Source organism: Acomys russatus, chromosome 15 (genome assembly GCF_903995435.1).
Source record: "Acomys russatus chromosome 15, mAcoRus1.1, whole genome shotgun sequence".
NCBI classification, from domain to species: domain Eukaryota; kingdom Metazoa; phylum Chordata; class Mammalia; order Rodentia; family Muridae; genus Acomys; species Acomys russatus.
In genome coordinates this window covers 62,217,469-62,231,149 of record NC_067151.1, presented here as the reverse complement: position 1 = coordinate 62,231,149, position 13,681 = coordinate 62,217,469, and positions in this window count along the sequence as shown.

Here is a 13,681-nt window from a genome sequence, read left to right as displayed (position 1 = left end):
ATTCTGAGCGCCTAAGGGGGAATTGAGGGACGTGTGTGCACAGACAAGGCTTACAGTGGGGAAAGCAGGAAGAAGAGTGATCTCCAGAGAAATGTGACTGAAAACCAGGTTTGCTGACTCTCTGCTGGGGGCAAAACAGAAAGGCCAGACAGGGTAGAGCCCTATTCTATGACTCCCGGGGTGCGAGGATGGGGACTCAAACCCAAAGATTTAGCCCTTTTCCAGAAGGAGATGTGACTTAGGCAGCTCCATGTCCCTAAGGAACAGGGGAGCAGAGCCAGCTAGTCCCCAGCTGTGGAAGGAGTCCCAGTTCACACAGCTAGAAGAGAAAACACCTGTGTGGTCACACCAGCCTTTCAAGCCTATCACAGCACACCTGTGTCAGGACACTGGCTGAGCAAGTGGAGTGATTCCTCACTTCCCCTTGGCAGCCACCAACATGCTTTTCTTGAGCCGTCACCGGTCCAAGCACATGATGAGTGTCCACTGTTCCTGCTTACTGTGCCCGCACTCTGGCCTCGCCATTACCCACCTATTTCTTCCTTGCAACACTGACCTGGAGGAAGTATACAGTCCCTCTGCCTTTCTCCCTGGAGCCAAATCTTCTTTGGCCTTTTTCTTAGTTAACTCCTTTTTTCTCTAGGCCTGTTTGGTTTTATCATTGGTTGTCTGGGTGGCTGAGTTTTGATGTTGGGGACTGTACCCAGGGCTTTGCACCTACTAAATTCCCTCATACCACAGCCTGAGTTTTGTTGTCATACAGATATATGTTACTGCTTGTGGTAGACCACACCTTTCATTCCAGCACTTGGGAGGTAGAGGCAGAAAGATTTTTAGACCAGCCTGATCTACACAGCATGTTCTAGGCCATCCAGGGCTAAACACACAGCATGTTCTAGGCCATTCAGGGCTACACTTTTTAGATAAGTGAGACCTTATCTAAAAAGAAATGAACAAAACCTTCCCACCCCCCACCCCCCCCAAGACAGGGTTTCTTGCCTGTCCAGGTAGTCTTGCCTGTCCTGGACCCGCTCTGTAGACCAGGCTGGCCTCGAACTCATAGAGAGATCCATCTGCCTCTGCCTCCTGAGTGCTGGGATTAAAGGAGTGTGCCACCACCCTGCCCAAACAAATACTTTTTCGTTTGCAGGGCACTCTGGAAGCTAAGACAAGTGACACCACCAGTACAACATGAAAACAAAACTAGGATTTAGGGTAGAGCGGTGGGCTGCTGTGCTGAGGCTCTGCACTCCCCAGCCAGGTGTTTGTGTGTTTCTGGGACAGTCATATGATACTATATGCCTAAAGTAAAGAATTCTAAAAATGCTAGGGTAGTGGTGCATGCCTAGAGTCCAAGCATTTGGAAGGCTGAGGCGACAGGATTGCCTTGGGCTCTAGGCCAGCCTGAGCCAGAGACAAGACCCTGACTCTCAACAAACAAAAAACAGCAATAAAATTCTTGTTTTGTTTTGTTTGTTTGCTTGTTTTTTGAGACAGGGTTTCTCTGTGTACCCTTGGCTGTTCTAGGCTCCCTTTGTAGACCAGGCTGGCCTTGAACTCAGAGATCCACCTGCCTCTGCCTCCTGAGTGTGTGGGACACCACAGCCCAGTGGGCAGCAATAAAATTCTAATAGCATCAGTTTTCTACGTGTCTTCTCCAAGCCCCCAGGTCCCTGGAGGTAACCAGGAAATAATGTATACAAAGACTACATCTTCATTCATCAAATGTAACTGTTTACTGTGTAACAGTCTGGGTATTTCGGATAAACAGGAAACAGTGTCCTCACTTGTGCAGTTTGCATTGCAGTGGGTGGGAAACTTCATCAAATGTAGAGTTAAATATAAGATATTATGTGGGCCGGGCATGGTGGCACACACCTTTAATCCCAGCACTCTGGAGACAGAGGCAGGCAGATCGCTGTGAGTTCAAGGCCAGCCTGGTCTACAAAGTGAGTCTAGGACAGCCAAGGCTACACAGAGAAATCCTGTCTCGAAAAACAAAACAAAAGATATTATTATGAGGTGGAGAAACAAGAAAAGGCTGGAGGTGAATATGAGCCAAGCCATGAAGGATAAGCTAGAATGCCAGCCTTTGTTCCTTTGTTTTTATTTTTAATTATGTATGTTGTATCTGTGCGAGCATATATATGACAAAGTAGCCAGAAGCACTGGATCCTCCTGGAAGTGCTGGGACTCAAACTCAGATCTTCAAGGGCTGTTTGCGTTCTTGACCCCTGAGCCATCTCTCCAAACCCTGTAACCTGGAGCTTTTCTACTGCATAGGATGAGGAAGCAGAGCAAGGTGTTGAACATGAGCCGATCTGAGAACAGACTTTAGAGAACAGGGACAAAATATAACAGCCATTAGGAAGTAATGGGTAGTAGAAGAATGTAGTCCAGCCAGGCTGTGGTGGTGCACGCCTGTAATCACAGCACTCGGGAGGCAGAGGCAGGCGCACCTCCGTGAGTTCAAGGCCAGCCTGGTCCACAGATTTGAGTTCCAGGACAACCAGGGTTGTTAACCCAGAGAAACCCTGTCTCAAGAAACAAAGAAACAAAAAAGAATGTAGACCACATATTAGTGGCTTAGGTCACACCTGAGATGTGGGCAGGATTCTCTCTCTGTGGTTTGTGTTTGGTTTGGTTCTTTTAAGACATGGTCTTACTATGTAGGCCAGGGTAATCTTGAATGTAACACCTATCCCCCTGCCTCTGGCTCATGACTGGATTTTGGACTCACCATGTTTACTTGTGGTTAGTTGACATACTGTCTGCACCTCCCATATTCTGTGAGCTTTGTATAGGACTTCCTCCACCCCCAACCCCCCACCCTGAGACAGGGTTTCTCTGTGTAGCCCTGGTTGTATCCTGGACTCATGAACTCAAAAATATCTGCCTGCCTCTGCCTCCCTGTGTGCTGGGATTACAGGCCTCTTTGTCAAACTGGGTATTTATAACCAGTATCTGGGAGGGAAAGACAAGAAGATCACCTCCAGCTTGGGGTTACATAGTAAGTTCAAAGCAAGCCTGGGCTAAAGAGTGAGCCTGTCTCAAACAAAACAAAGTAAAAGAAAAGAAAACAGTTTCAGAGCTGAAGAGATGGCTCAGAGGTTAAGAGCACTGGCTTCTTCAAGACATCTTGAGTTCAATTCCCAGCAACCACATGGTCGCTCACAACCATCTATAATGAGATCTGACTCCCTCTTCTGGCCTGCAGGCATATATGTAGGCAGAACACTATATAATTGTAAATAAATAAATCTTTTTAAAAATTTCAATATGTATCTCTGTCCAACTCACTATGTAGATGAGGGTGGCCTCAAACTCAAAGAGACTGTCTGTTTCTGCCTCCTCCGTGCCTATCTTAAGTAGTTTTTGTTTTTCAAAACAGGGTTTCTCTGTGTGGCTTTGGCTGTCCTAGACTTGTTTTGTAGACCTAGGATGGCCTTGAACTCACAGTGATCCACCTGTCTCTGCCTCCCTGAATGCTGGGAATACAGGCGTGCACCACCACACCCGGCTAAGTATCTTTGTTTGTTTAATTAAAGTACACTTCAGGGCTGGCAAGATAGCTCAGTGGATAAAGGTGCTGTTGTCAAGCCTGATAATTTCAACCCACAGGATGCACATGATAGAAGAGGAGAACCAGGCCAGGGAACAACCAAGCACGCCTTTAATCCTAGCACTCAGAGGCTGGGCGTGGTGGCGCACGCCTTTAATCCTAGCACTCCGGAGGCAGAGGCAGGCGGATAACTGTGAGTTCGAGGCCAGCCTGGTCTACAAAACAAGTCCAGGACAGCCAAGACTACACAGAGAAACCCTGTCTAGAAAAACAAACAAAAAGTAACAGACCAGACCAACAAGTTATAAGTGACCTTCAAGTACTACAGCAAGAGGAAAGCCTTTTATCCAAAAGTTCTATAGATTACATTCTATGTAGAACCCTGGGTGGGGCGGAGCACAAAAGGGTAAGAAAGAAATCACAATAAAACGGGTTTGAGGGCCAAGGGGGACAGTCTCACATTTTCACGGAGGACAGAGAGGAGAGGTTGGCAATCACTGGCGACACCAAGGCACAGACATCCCCTCAGCACAAAGAGCCACACTCTCATTAGCATTTAGTTTACACATGAGTTATTTACCCATCCATACGCAGAAGCCTCTGGTCCCTTTTCTCAGTGGCTTTCAGACTCTTGAGTCTTTTTTCCAGCCTCCTAAAATCTATCCATTCGAATCAGTAGCCACCCATAGCTCCTTACCTATGGAGTGTGGCCTTCGGAACCGCTACCCTCAACCCCTAGCTGGCTGGGGTTTAGGAGCCTTGCGCCACCTAGTGACGAGTAAGGAAGCAGGCTGATCGCTGGGGGGCTCTCTTTTGCCCTGTCTGGGACGTGGAGTTTTGGAAAATGTTCCCCGGAGCTTCCTGAAGCTAAATTTACCCTCCCCGGCCATGGGGGGCGCAGAGATCCCAGTGGCGATTAGCACTGCGCTGCTGCGGGCTCCAGCCGGGAGGCCCAGAATAGGCGCGCAGTTATAAATAGTGCTACCCGCAGGTGTGGGGGGAGTCGGAGGGAGGGAGTACCCTTGGCAGCCACCGCCTCTTCAGGTGGGTTGGGCGGTCGCGGTGGAGGTTCTGGGGGGCGGCAGGAGGGAGGGGGCTGCGGTCTGAGCGCCCCCAGCGGTTTCCTGGGCGGCGGGTTTTTCGAGGGAAGCGGGGGCAGCCACGGGAAAGGGGCGGGGGAGCAGAGACTAGGTGGGCGCCTGGCGGCCGAGGCGCAGCTTTCAGTTCAGCCCCCATCTCCAACCAGGAATCAGCCCCCAGACTCACTTTAGGGCCTTGGCTGCCAAAGAGAGCCTCGCCTCCAGCCGCCAGCTGCGCTCTTCCTCCTGGACTCTAAGCCTTGTAACTGCACAGCAGCCACTCTTCAGTGTACTTAGGACCAGCCAGCCAGTCTCGAAACCAGGCCGCCACTCAGAGTCGCTGTCCCCAGCCTTAAGTATAAAGTCCTTCTTGCTAGGGCCTTTATCTTTCTAAGGGCAAGCACCTCACTCTCGGGGTATTTATTCACCAACTTTCCTCATACATTAAAAGTCTAGAGTTCGAGCCCAGCCTGGTCTACAAAGTGAGTCCAGGACAGCCAAGACCACGCAGAGTAACCCTGTCTTGAAAAACCTAATAGATAAAATAAATAAATAAATAAAACAAAAAGTCTAGACTCTTGAAAACGTAAGTCTGAAAGGGAGGATGGGGGACACTCACCAGGAGGCCCCTCTAGGCCCCGCACTTACATTCCAGCTCCCACTACCACCAGCTCAGGCTTATATGGAATGGGGTAAGGGAACACGAGGCTCCCCATAATGGGGTGGGGGGGTCCCACCAGCGCTTCTTGGCCTCTGTCTCTGGTTTCCGCAGTTAGGACCCAAAGTGTATGTTTGCGTGGTGGTGGTGGTCTGTTAAGCAGGAATTTCAAGTCGGTGACACCTCCCCCCAACATGAAAAGGAACTATTTGTACCACAAGAAAATATGAAAAATATGAATATGAAATATGAACAAAAATATGAAAAAGAGCCACTGAAGAACTAACAGTAGATTTCCAGGACTGCTGGGGAGTGACAACTCAGCCGCAGAAAGATCCGGGTTGTATCCAGCCAGACGCAACCAGCGTCAGGGGAGGAAAACTGCAGAGCTGTTCGCGTCTGGGTCCTCAAGAGCTGGCGGCAAGGCACTTGCCGTTCTGGGGTCTGGGCCACTTTGCTACCCTCCCCCAAATCCTTTTCCTAGGTCTTTGAACTCTTCTCGTGAAAACAAGTTCCCCTCCATTTTACTTAGGTACCTAACAGTGCTGTCTGGCACGGCTTATTCCCGGGTCAGCGAGACCCTGATAGCCGAAGGGAGGAAAAAACCCCAGTTCAGACACATCTTGCACGGAATCCTTCCGACTGGAAACAGTCCTGCGGGGCCACTGAGAAAACCTGGAGCAAAGATCAGACTTGACCCAGGGAGGGCTGGGGGGTGGGGTGTAGGGGTGCAGAAACCATCGGAAAACCCGGAACGGATTGCTTGAGCCAGAGCTCCCCGTGCCTACTGCTATCCACTGGTCCCTATTGCCCCCCTAATTCTCCAGTGAGATAATGTCTGGGGTGGGGGGCTGTTTGGTTTGGCATGGGCCCTCCTAGGCGCCTCACACTTTCCGCCCCTGGCTGAGGGGCAGAGCAGCGGCCTCTAGGCTGAGTCACGTTAGGGGGAGAAGGAAAAAGAGGGAGGGAAAGGAGCGACTCCGCCCCTCCCCCTGCTCGGGGATCCCGGGTCAGCCCGGGTGAGGGCCAGGGGCCCCCTGGCGCCGCCCATTGTGGTCCAACAGGTTGAGCTGGTGTCCTGCGGAGCCACCTGCTGGAAAGGGAGGGAGGCCCCCTGCAGAGGGGGCTGGGAAGGAGAACTTGCCCGACCCGGTTCGGCCTGGCCGACTGTGAGAAGCCGAACCCGGCCCTAGAGAGCGGGATTTGATTCCGTTTGAAACTAGTGGGAGGGGCCCTTTGGGGGTACGGAAGCGTCCCTCAGAGGCTACCTTTCTCTCTTGGCCAGGCAATGAAATACGAATACCGGTCCTTCCCAAACCCACATAAGCAGGCAGCCTGAGACGGCCAGGCCTCTAACGTCACCTGGGTATCTACGTGAGTGAATCTGCTTCAAGACCCCTCCACTGTGTGTGTGTGGGGGTGTGTCTCAGTTTCTCCACTGAAAGAATTGCCGGGGTGGGGGGAAGGAGGGCGATGAAAGCCAAGAGCCGGAGCCAGAGAGGGAAAGCACCTCCCCCTTCCCAGATTCGGTCCCTCCCCTCTGAAAATGCCAAGGCAGCAGCGGGCACTGGCTAGAGCGCAGAGGCTCCTTGCCCTGGGCACTGTTCCCTCCCCGCAGGGCACCGTCACGCGTGGGGAGGGACACAGAGTGCCCGCAGCCTCAACTCCCCCACTCTCTCTGGGGAGGGGGAGGATGCGCCAAGGGGCTGCAGCTTAATGTCCAGTAGCCTTCTCCCTTCCCTCCTGGGGCTCTGACCTGATTAAAGCCCTTAGCGGGAGCCCCACTCTTTCTAAATTCTAGGTCTTTATCCCCCACGCAGCTTATCCGTAACCTCTCACACCCTTCCCTCCCCAGGCGGTGACCCCACAGAAGCCCCTCTTGAGGGAGAGGGAGTCCCTGGTGGGCTGCTCCATTCCCTGGCCACTGCGGACACTGTCTTCGGCTTTCCTCCCCTTTTGGTTTCAGGCCAGCCCCAGGCTCCACCCCCTCCCTGGATGAACCTTAGGCGCGTCCCACATGGGATGGGCGGGTGTTCAGGCCAATGGATGGGCAGGGCGGTGGTGTGCAGGGGGTGGAGCTGGGCAGCAGCAGAGGGCTGGACGGGGGTCGAAGGCGGAGCTCCAGTTAAGGTGGACTGGAGGAGATAGTGGTAGAAAGCAGAGAGGGACAGGGATCGCGGCAGGTGAAGGGAGATAGAAAGACAGACAGCAAAGGAAAAGGGTGGGAAAGGCTCAGGGAGCGAAGCAAAAGCTCGGAGGAAGGGAGCGAAAATAAAGGAGAGACCCATATGCTCCCTGCTAGAACTAGCTGTTGGAAGAGGTGGAAGTTTATGTCCTTATTGGGCGGAGGGAGGGGGTGCCTGGGGGGGGCGGATGAAAAACCAGGAAGTGACAGAGGGTGTTGCTAAGGGTGGGGGGGGAGTTTGGGGGTGGCAGGGGCGGGGGGAGGGAGGGGAGGGATGGGGGGAAAGCAAGCGAGAGGACAGGTGAGACAGCAGGACAGGTGAGGCGGGCCCTGTGGGGGGGGCGGGTGGGAGCCAGGTGAATGTACGGCTCTCCGCGGCCAAGGGGGGGGCGGGCAGCAGGAGGAGGCAAAGGGTGGCGGAGGAGGAGCCCCCCAGCAACAAGCGGCGAGCCACTGACCGCGGCCTTCTGACCAGGACCGGAGCAGGGCCCCCAAGCCCCCGGGCCTGGCGGGGGACGCGCTTCTTCCCCCACCCTGTGCTTCTGCAGCAACAGCGAACGGACCCAACGGCTGAGAGGTAAGTGAACCCCACTTTTTGGCCCTTGGCTCGGGGTCCACTAGACTAAAGCCCACTGCAGTGTCCTTCGTGCGTCCTGTGAGACCCCTGTACACACACAGACACACACACACAGCAGATTTCAACCAGTCGCGTTCCCCGTAGCTTTCCTGAGTCTTTGGAATTGGTTTTAACTTGGAGGAAAGGTAGAGAGAGAGAACTATGGCCTCCTCTTACAACTCTGGAAGGAGGGTCTCTAGAAACTTTCTTTGCACTTCTAACATCAGACAGACTGTGAGCTATGGGATGAAGAGGGGGTGAGCTGGGGTAATCTGCGCTGAACTTCGCCCCAGTCGTCTTCGTGACTTTGGGGAGGGGGAGACCCCAGGCCCGACCGAATGGAGGGAATGGAAACGCTGACGGACTCTTACTAGGACAACGCGTGTTCCCCCCCCCCCCCCACACACACACCCTGCTCCGCGCCCCCTGGCGCGGTGGGCTGGACCCAGGCCAGGGGCATGGGGGGTGGGGGGGGCGGCGAGAGGAACCGCGGGCATGGGGGAAAGTTACCGGCTGGAATATTCGGTTTCTTGCGCTTCCAGAGCCGCGTCGTCTTTCCAGCGGTAGTGCGGCTTAGCGGAACGACCCCTCGGCCCCTCCCGCTCCGCAATCACATTCCCTTCACACAAGCTGCAGCCCCACCGCCACCTTTTCAAAGTCAGCTTTTGCTCTCACAACTCCCGTGCAAGGGTAGGTAGATGATAAGAACTCTACCTACCAGCGGTCTTGCCGCCGGCGCCGGCGCACCTGCCCTAACCAGAGTGGGGGTCGCCGTGTGGTAGAAACCTAGTGCGCGCCGCTGACAGTGGTTGGCCATTCAAAGGGGTCGGGGGCGCTGCTTTCCACTTCAGCTTTCTCTCCCCTCCTCCCACCCCACCCAAGTAAGAGAGCGACGTGTCCTGGCCAGAGCGAGGGGGGGCGGGAGTGGGGGGGCAGCGTGGGCAGCGGGTTGTGCCCGGACACGTGCCTGCCCAGGCGCCCCGGCCCAGCTAGTGTTTGGAGAGAGGGCGGGTCCCCTGCCCCCCGCCCCGCACAACCCCCATGTATCAAAGGGCGGCTGAGACGTGGTGAGACCTCGGGGCGCCCTGGGGGGCGGGGGGTAAGGCGGGGAGCCTGGGTCCGGAGCAGGGGAGGGGCAGAGGCGCCGGTGCTAGCTGACCCACAGGAAACGAGCACTGCTGACCTAGTTTGGGACACCGGAAGTGGGTGCTGGGGAGAGGGGGAGACCGGCAAGCTGTCCTGGCTTCCGGGCCAGGTGGAGGGCGTTCTTGAATTGACCCCCGCCCGAATGCCTTAGAGACCCCTAGCTGCAGCTGAGAACCGGAATGAGTCAGCGCAGCTATTTCTCCTTCCCCCAACTTATTCCTAGAGGAGGGGACCGTTTATCACGGGTTGGGGTAGCCCGATTGGGAAATGAGGAGTTAAACTAAGATAGGAACTCTCTGTTCCCTAAGGGAGTATGTGTGTGTGTGTGTGTGTGTGTGTGTGTGTGTGTGTGTGTGTGTGTGTGTGTGTGTGTGTGTGTGTGTTGGGGGGGGGGCGCCGAGACCTGGAGGATTATAGGGTTTGCTACCCCACACACACCAACTGGTTTGGTCACCCCTGTACCCTCCTGGCACTGTTTATATAGCTGGCATGGAGTGGACATTAGATTGGGAGGAGATACTTGGCATAGGAATTATGGTGCTGGTCTGGAGAAGGGCATATTTGTGACTGGGTTTGGACGGTAGTTAGTGTTCCTCCTTAGTGGTAACTGGGGGGGAGGACAGGGGGCTCCCCCTGGAGCAGCTGATGAAACAAGGAGAAATCTCTGCCAGTGCCTCCTGTCCCTGGCCCCCGGGACCCCAGCTCCCCCAGCGTGCCTCTGTTCCATGGTTGCTGTAGGCACGCTGCTGCCTGCTGACACCCCCAGACACTGTCCCCCTCCCTTGGGTACCGTCACACCCAGCCTGGGGTCAGGAAGGGGTTAATGCCACCAGAAAGGGGCTCTTGGGAAGAAAGAAAGCAGTGCCCACTAGGCTCAGGTGTCAAGGAGACAGGCCTACTCTAATGGGGCCTTTTCACTACTACTCAGAGTCCAGGTGATAGGGCCCTAGTGTCTGGGAGACAGGTGCTGTCCTCTTCCCGCCTCCCCATTGTGCCCCCTGGCACCCACCGCCCCCAGCTCCTCCTTGGCCTAGTGCCTGCCCCAGGAGGGCGCGGCGGGCAGCGGGGGCTGGGCTAACAATGCACCATCGGGCCCTTTGTGTGCTTGCACTTGGCACCCTGGGGAAGAGTGGGGGAGGGGACCCAGCAGGCATGGGGGGGGGGTGGAGCACCTCTGGGGTGGGGACAGTGAGAAGGCTTGGGGAGAGGAGTGGAGAGTGAAAACAGGTGGGGAGGAAAGGGAAGTAGGTCAGATAGGGTGCTGGCCCCCCATTCCAGGCCAAAGCTAAGATGAGTCGGACCCTGAATGGCATCATGTTGGTACCTGAGGCCCAGCCCAGAGGTGGATATTTGGGGTCCTAAATTACTAGCCCAGCAGACTGGTCAGGTGGAGGAGGCAAGACCCTTTTTTTGATGGCTGAGAGACCCAGTTCTTTTGGCCCAAGGCCAAAGACCTAAGCTGGGGAGTAAATGAGCTCCAGGCAGGGCACTACCCTCTGATAGAAGCCTCTGGGCCTGCTTCAGGGCTTCCTGTCTCCAACTGGCTTGGCTCTGCGACCTTCCTGAGAGTTAAGACAGCCCTGCCACCAGGCCTTGGGGCTTGTGCCTGTTTTGGCCTAGGGCTGGAAAGAAGGGTGGGGGAGGAAGGCAGATGGATAGGACCCTGGCATGGGGTGTGCCTTCTCTGGTCTCTTCCCCCTCCTTCTGCTGAGTAAACTCGTGAGTAAACTTGACGTTTTGCCCGGACAGTTTGAAGTTGCCTTGCTGCCCCCCCACCCCCCTCCAGTCCTGCCAACACACAGCGGCCAGGTGCCAGTGCGGGCCTGGGGGACTGGGGAGAAGGGTTGAATGTCCCTGATTCAGCATCAAGGACTGTGGAGGGTCAAGAAAGACCCCCACTACCACCTCCGTACTACCACTGCCTAGCCAAGCGCGGGTCTTGGCAGTTAATCTTGTCAGCATTTGTCACAGAACTTTGGGAACCCCAGAAAAAGTGTCCTCAGAGAAGTTCTCTTGCCCATCTCTGACCTCCAGCTCCACCAGGGAAAGACACGCAGCTGCCATCCGGCTCCCTGAGATGCTGTATCTTTTATGTTCACAGGCCCAGGAGGAACCTACCTCAAGCAAATGCCTCGGGGAGGCCAAAGAAGGCTTCCCTCTTTCCGAGCCATAGCCTGGGTTGGATGGGAGGCAGGTGGCAAGCAAGCACAGGAACCCCTTAGCCCACCCTTCCCTGAGGCTTCCTAGCTGCTGAGGCTTCCTAGCTGCTGAGGTTTCTGCTCTGCCCTGCCCTGCCCTTACCTTGACTTCACACCTGGACCTAACCCATGCACACCTCCTTAGCATCAGACCCAGCTCTTTCTTGTCCCAGACTCTTCCTCTGCCTTTTAGCTTTCCTGGAACCCTTCAGAGGTGCCTAAGAAGCAGATACCCACACCACATTCAGAGTTTGAGGGTACCCTTGGCGAAAGAGGGCTGGTGACGAGACAAATGGAGCCAGTGGCTTTTCACAAATACATACATTAATTTGATATCACTTAACAACACAGTTTCCTCCTATGCCTTCCCAGGTCACCAGAATGGCAGAAGAAATGCCTTCGCAGGCTCTGCCACGCCTCAGAGTGGGGCTCCCCCAAGACCTTGCTTTCGACTTCATGTCTCTGGCTTTAGTTTCCTTCCTGTTTCCACCCCCCCCCCCAGCTCCTCCCCACCCATATACCCCTTTCAACAGACATCCTCCCCTCCTTCCTTCCTCCTTTCTTTCCCCTTTGCCTGGAGTAAGGGGGTCTTCTCTCCCTATCATGGACCTCCTAGCTTGTGTTATTCTTCTTAAATAGTGTTCCACTTAGAGAGGTCTGTGACCTAACCTACCAACTAACTCTTGGGAAGAGTAGAAAGGCCTCTTAAAGGAACTACAACTCCCAAGGTACATGCAAAGCAGTTGTGCTGCACACTGGGAGTTGTAGTCCACCTTGAGCTCTCGATTTGGCTGAGTCTAAAAATGTTCCTGGGTAAGAGTAAAAGTCAGTACTTGGGTGGATGGTAACATAGAGACCCCCTGTATTCCCCTTGCTTCATTCTTGCCATAACACTCCCTATGACACTATGTATTGACATCCATCTCCCATATTGAGACGTACAACCCATCCTCATCTTAGGATGAGCCCCACCCAAGAGATGCCCACACCCTGCCCTGATGCCCCTGGCAGGGGAAATGAGGGGCCCCATGAACTCCTTCCCTGCCCCCTGCCCTCCAGGCTAGCTCCCTCCCTTTATGGGGATCAAAGGGCAAGGAGCAGCCCCACCCTACTCCCTCACAGGCTATAGGCTGACTGGGGCTCTTAGGAATTGCAGGGACTTTGGTGCCCAAGCATTTGCAGGGGGAATGCTGGGAGGTTGGCGCCTGGTGACAGGAGAGACACTTGGTCCCCACCTTGGGGCGTGGATCCCTCAGTAACTGCTCATAGGTCTGTGTGTGCTCTGTATCAACCCTGAGCAATATGCTTCCTCTTGAGGAGGTGGCTTAAGGACAGGGTCTTGGGGCTTATCTATAGGACCTCAGGGGCCTGGGCCCGCCTGCCTGGCACCAAGGCACAGAGGTGACCCTCCCCCACCCCAGGCCCACAGTTGGCATTGGGCACTGCGAGCAGGGGGTAGGAGGGAGAGGCGGCAGGACTGCCAGCATCCTGGTGGGTAGCTGCCAGCCAGGCCGGGAGCCGGCGAGGAGCAGTAGGCCAGCGGCACTGAGCCAGCAGCTGTTGGGGGTAACAGGGAGGGGGTGTCTTAAGGGACATTTCTGTGATTCTCTGAGCCTAGGAGGACCTGGGATGGCCTGCTGTCTGGAGGACATTGGGGTACCTTTCATCCCAGTAAGAAATCCCTGGAGTTCCATGGCATTTTGTGGCCCACCCATCTCATCTCAGAACTTTTCTGAGTTGCCCCTCAGGCCCAGGCGGGTCCCACCCAACCAGCCAGGGTAGCAGTAGCTTGCGCAAGGGGTGGGGCGAGGAGCTTCCCAGCAGATGCCCCCTCCCAGCTCCTTCCTCTTTCGGTGCCCACAGCTCCCCCAATATGTCTACCCCTCCTCAACCAGCTCTGTCCCCCTGGTCACAGGGGTCTGGCATAAGTGCTGCCCCCTGGCCTGGTTGGCAAGGCTGGCGCCCTGGCAAGTAACTGTGGTATGTGAGTGGGTTTGGGGTGAGGCTATGAAGAGGGCGGGTGCCGCCTTGCCCAGCCCCTGAGGGCCCCAGCCTGGTACAAGGTGAAGGGAATCCGGACAGCTCCCAGAAGGGCTTACTAGGGTCTGGAGGGTCGCCTTATGTTCCCCTAATCCCACGTGTACCCTGAGGGGCTGGGGCTGGGACCTAGGCACCTGTCACCTCTGGCACTGACTGTCCAGAGTTACCCTCCTCCCAATTTGGCCAGTGCTGTCTTC